Here is a 6000-nt window from a genome sequence, read left to right as displayed (position 1 = left end):
GATGCTCCGCGCCGCGGAGGCAGGAGGGAGGGGACGGGCGACTTGTGGCCGCCATATTGTGAGAGGCCGGCCGGAGGTGGCGGGGGGGTGCGGAGAGAGGAGAAGAACGGGCTGTGGGAGGAAGCGGGGCCCCCCAGAGGGACGCAGGTGAGACCCCAAGGAACCCTTCACGGCCCCGGCCGGTGTGCAGCGGAGGGGCATGGTAATATGCAGGGGGTTACGAGACTAGTGCTGGACAGAGAGGCCTGTTTTGGGAGGGTTGTAGAGGGGCCTGCCGGAAAGGGGTGCAAAAGCTTGCAGGGCCAGGAAGAGGAGCCTGCCGACTGCGCTTGTGCTGAGATACAGCTTCAAGACACCTTTTATAAGGTTTACCTTTTAGCCTGTAGTAGCTCCTCAAAGCCCTTCTGATGCCCTGTTTGCCTATGCAGCTGCCTCGTCGCCCCCATAGTCTGTTTACACTCCTCTTTTGCTGCCCCCCCCCCCCCCCCCCCCCAGGCACCATCACAAACCTTTCCGATTCAGGCACCCCCCCCACACAATGACACCCACCATTCTTGTAATGCTGATCCACCTTGTTATCACCTAATTTGTAGCAACGTCTCCCACTAATGTCCCCTTCTTTTGTCCCGTTACCCCTTTTGTTTAGCATTGTGGTGCGCGCCCCTTAACCCTAATGCCCTGTCACTTACGTCACGGACACAGTAGTGGGGGATTTGGTGCCTTGAATCTGGAGTTTATTCATGGTTTAAGCACTTTATTACAAAATATACGTCTATTGAAATCACCGACTCTTCAATCGATTGACAAAATGTGTTCCGTAATGTAAGTGTTTCTTACAGTGGCAGGTAATACTCATGTATAAATACCCCACTGTATGTATACAGTTAAATAACTTGACATCTCAATTGTTGTACAGAATGTCTCCAGGCAGGTTTGTTGAAGATAGATACCCGCACGTACGTGACAATCTGTCAAATCCCAGTAATCTACCCTCCCACGCCCCCAATCAGGTTTTCGTTATCCCTTTGTGCTGAATGCTTCATTGTACCTATTTTATTTTTGTGATGGAGCCAGTGCCCCCTCTTTCCACACGTACAGCTACCGTAGCACATATTTACAACTACGTATTCATTCATTGTGAGACCCATACCAGTTTGCTATCGTTTTGTCTGCACACTTCTAAATTTAGATGGATTGTTCTGACATACGTTTACGTTATTGACATAGTTTATCCTTATCGATACGTGGTTTCGAAACTCATTGGCATCGTAAATGCTGCTCCTATGAAGAAGCCTATTGGTTGTGTAACTTTTTTGACGGATTTCTTTTGTCACTAAGTGTGTTTGGACAATGCCACGTTTCTACATTTTTCGAAATGCCTGTGAGATTAATGAATGTTGGCACACAGTTCTAAAAGGTGATAGTAGTCACTGGAAATTCCCCGCTGACTATTTGAGCCGTGCAAGAGATGTAAATTGAACCCTAACTTCAGTAGGGTGCTAATGTATGTAATGTAACTTATTTCATGGTTGAGCTATTATTTTTCCCCTCTGATCATCTATCGCGCCTTACTGCCGCATTTTTAATGCATTGAACGTGATCAATGAAGTATTTCGGTGTGCTTAAAAATGCTTAACGTACTCCTGGCTAATATCTCCATGGCAAATTGTATGCACTGACGTTGGGAAGAGTGGTTCTACTTTGTGTATAAGCGGGGATTTTTAAGTCTGTTTTACCTTGGCCTACCACACTGGTTTGCTGTCCACAAAGAGCAATAGGTTACCACTTGCTAGACTGGCATTTGTATAGAAACCATCTGTAGTCAAGTTATCTTTATGGTCTCCCAGTACTAGACAACTCTTTCTCTAGCCTTACATTTTGAGTTTTTTTTACATGCAGTCTACAGCTATTGAGTACTTCCAAGAAGCTGCTTCGCTTCATTTCATTGGTCATTTGGGTATCTACTAAGTTTGGCTATTTTAAGATCCTAATTTAGGCCAATGTTGATGACAGTGGACAGACTTAATGGCTAAAAAGTTGTTGTTAATGATGAACCTAGTTGGATCCTGCATGTAGTGGCTGTCGGTTTTGCTTTGCTTGGTAAGTGCATTCTGGCAAAAGTGACTTCATTGTTAAACTGCCAAGCTTGCTCACAACTCTGGTCTTAGACATTCACTGTTTGGATTGTTCTTTTGGGTTGAAAATGTGGCAAATTGTTCCGCGTCAGGCTTGAGCTTTAACATGCCCATCATTGTGCTTCAACCTGAGGTGGCAGATGAGTAGATTTCCAGTCACTCCTTGACCTGTGCTGATGCTGTCGTCAAGGGAAGCATGTTGTGGTGCTGACTGGACAGAGATCACCGGACTACTTCATGTAAGACTACAGACCAAATTGATATTATGGTACTGGAATTCTGTTATCCACCCTTCTGGGTTAGATCTGATTCAGTAACTTGTTAAATGTTTGTGAAATCCTAGTTGAGTAGTTTAAACTTTGAAGGCTAGCCATAATGTCCAATTTAATTCTTTGAGTACCCGCAAAACAGGAAGATTGGGAGTTTTGCTATGCATTCAAGCTTTTAATGGAAATAGATGTAGCTGGTGGAGCTTTCAAAAAGGGTGGTGCAGGTTTGAACTTTAAAGATGTATTAGTGGATAGCAATATTCTTTGGTATATGTGGAAGGCTTATTCCTGCTTAAGCCTGCCTGGCTGCTAAGGAGCACTGTACAAGAAACCTTGATTGCATTTGTTACCATTGCCTTTGCTTTTAACCTGTTGCCACAGAGGTACAATAAGGGACGGACAAGTGCCTGAAGATTGTAAACCTTCTCTCTATAGAATCGCTGCTGAATAATAAAGTCCAGATGTCTAACATTGGTAGAGTTGGGTGTTACCGCCTTCTTCTTAAATACCAAAGAAACCATAGCTATACATACTTGCCTTTGGCAGAAGTGGTCATGTTCTCAATGTAGAAGGTGTGCTATATTTGGTAGTGGCGCCCGCCGCCCCTTTGATTTCAGATAGAATTGTGTTGGTAGATTGAGAAGTTAGATTTCCGAATAACAGCAGGTTGTACAAGTCGGTAGGTACAGCAAGAGCTACCTGGCTGTATTACATAAATATGCCGAATCCACAGCTGTTTTTTTTGGGCGGCGTGGCTAATGGTTTCAACAGTACAGTCCACATCCTCTTACTATCAAGCTCTCTAGTCGTATATAGCTTATTGAGTTTCATCATGGCTTTACAACTTCTACTTTATTCATTTGTTTAGTGTGTTTGTCTTGTAGGGCCTGCTGATTTTTCTTGTCATCCCCCTGATACTTCCAGCTCCATAGTTTCTTAATTAATAATGTGTGCTTATTTCTTAGCAAAGTAGTCTGCCCTTGGATGACACACAAGCTTTAAAAATGTTTATTGTCGTGAGCAGATTCCTGAATGACATGCTTCAATCTAATCACTATGGCTCTGGAATGCCCTCGTCTATTGTTGAGGCATATGTTTCTGTTATCGAACCGTATTGGCTGTGCCTCGTTTTAGTCTGCTTTTGCTTTGCCTCCTATAATCAATTCACAGGTGTGCAAGATTCTATTTGAAGTATTTGTGCTCTGTAAATTTAGAAAGAATTATGTTGTTGACCATTTGAACGTATTTACAATTGTCAGAATAAATATTGGGTTCCATCTTGAGAGCCTCCGTAAATTTTCATCCTTACCCGAGGTTGCAGACTTTTTGAAAATCACCGCCCTCCACCCGGTGTCTATGCCACTGACCAGCACATGCACACATTGGGTGCTAGCAGTGAGCTTGCATGCCTGACATCTGGGTATTGCTTTCGAAGGACAACCTGGGCTCCTGCTTCAATTGGCACATCCTCAAACTTGCTGGGGATAATTACCTTTTATGTTCCTGTTTTAGTGTGTGAAACTGGACATTTTGTAGTCCAATTGTCAATCAAAGTGTGGTGCACCAGCTTTATAGATCCTAGAATGTGGCTTTGTTTTACAGGAGAGGACAGTACATTGTGGGCAAGAAATACTTATCTTTTTTTTCTCCCAAACGAGATCAATGTCCAGGGTAGGAGTGACCTAAAACTGCCTACCAACTGTGAACCCAGAATGCAGATGGACAGTGGCCATTAAGTAGATTACCCATGACAGCCCCTCCTCCAATCATAATAATCAGATGACCAATGCCTTAAAAGGAAAACTAGGAGGACCATAAAAGTAGGGCTTGTAGTCATGAAGAAAAGTGACAGAGAGCAGGAGACTTCCAAGAAGTGTGGTGGATCAGGTGAAGAAGTTAATGGTTGATGATGCCCTGGAGAGTAAGTGGTTGAGCACATAAGATGCAAGAGCGTGTAAAAGGACGACATAGAGAAAACACAGATGGAGTACAAACCGATAAAATTAGGTCGTGTTTTAAGAGGGAGGAAGGCAAAATGTAGGCTTTACATGCTTGCATTCCCGAATGAGAGCAAATAAAGATAAAGAGGATATATATTTTGTTCTTGTCTAAAACCATATCACTGCCCTGACATTTGGGGAATTATTTTCTCTCAATGTTGTGCAATTTCTTCGAATTATTTGCATTGTATTTCAGTGCATCTGCCAAGCTGGGATGTCATTGAGTTTTGTGAGCTTTGTTAAACAAAACTGTTGCCACACTTTAGTAAGTTGCCTGAATTTCAGATGATGGTCGTCAAGGTGTGAAGAGAGGCTCAGTAAGACTACCCTATTACACAAGACATATGGGCGCCCTGTAAATTTAAACTTCACAGTAAATGGCTACCCAAGCATGAAACTGCTTATATACACTTGCCCATCAAATTAAGTCAGTATATCAGGATTCTGTTCAGCCACTGCATGTCCATTCAGACCTTGATTAGATATATAATCCTGTAAAGGGGCAGAAGAACCTCCTTTCTCTGAGCTGCTGACCCAACTAAACGTGGCTGACTCTGTACCCCCTCAAAACAGACTCTCAGAGCATGACAGCAAAGAGTAATGTGAATGCTTTAAATACAGTTACCATCCCAAGGCTCGGATTTTTGGGCATTTAACTTTGGTTTCCTTTAGACCACCACAGTTTAACGCTCCTAAGATGGGATTCCAGCTGATTCTCCGTATTGAAATTGCAGTGGCTCCAAGCTTGGAATTTTGCAGACTGAAGAAGGGCTCAGGTTTTCTTGATTTGTCACCATAGCCAATAGATCTTACTGTAGTTGGTGAACCTTCCACATATAGCTGGGTTAAACAGTGCCATTACAATCTAGATACAGGCAATGATTCTTGCACAGATAAGGACCACTACTTGCCATTGACTGAATAATGGTCATTAAGTCGCAAGTAATTTTCTGCGATCTAGATTATTACGATTCATCCCGGCTTTGCTTTCTGAAACCCTCAGATGCTTGTTCAAGTGATTCCAAAATGTGTCAGCCTGCTGCTCTTAGCTTGCCCCTCCTTTTTCAGTGCAAGTCCGAGTGACCTAGTCTATGGTCGTAAGCCTGTGGATCCCTTGCATATTTCAGCCGTCAGCTATCCAAAAGCCCCCCTCGCCCCTTCAAACAGGGTTCCAGAGCCAAGAGTATGGAAACTTATGTTTGTATTCAAACACTGAATCAAAATTACCTTGGAAGGTGATAATGTATGCTCTGCTATTACAATGAACAGGAGTGTAGCTGCAGCTTGGGGTAGAATGAATCTAGCAACTATGTTTGCATTATTACCTTTTCAAACAATACAATGTCAGACCAAAGGAGACTTCATGACTCCTTAATGATCCGCAAATAAAATCTCGGAGCTCTTTTAACATCCAGTTTATGATTCATGGGTCACGAAGTGGGGATGTAGATCTCGTTGAATTGAAATTCTCAATCCCCCTCTGGGATTAACGAGGTCTATGGACAGTCCCAACTTCTTGTTGAGGAGTATTCAGGCAGAGTGACTGCAGTTGCCTCATTCTAGGCTAAGGTGAAACGTACCCAATTCACGGTTTCT

At 43.2% G+C, this 6000-nt stretch overlaps 1 protein-coding gene across 3 annotated transcripts in view; it reads left to right on the top strand.

Annotated features, from left to right (window-relative positions):
- Positions 1–6000, top strand: part of FZR1 (fizzy and cell division cycle 20 related 1) — a 91968-nt gene continuing 85968 nt past the window's right edge. Inside the window, exon 1 of one of the 3 annotated variants that reach the window (XM_086947128.1) lies at positions 1–147. The gene's annotated coding sequence lies outside the window, so the exon portion shown is untranslated. The remainder of the gene's footprint in view (positions 148–6000) is intronic. The other 2 variants (XM_086947130.1, XM_086947129.1) reach the window with 2 other exon arrangements.

The sequence above is a fragment of the Lissotriton vulgaris genome, chromosome 12 (assembly GCF_964263255.1).
Source record: "Lissotriton vulgaris chromosome 12, aLisVul1.2, whole genome shotgun sequence".
Lineage (NCBI taxonomy): Eukaryota > Metazoa > Chordata > Amphibia > Caudata > Salamandridae > Lissotriton > Lissotriton vulgaris.
The sequence above is the reverse complement of the archived record's forward strand: the minus strand, read 5'-3'. Positions and strand labels throughout refer to the sequence as shown.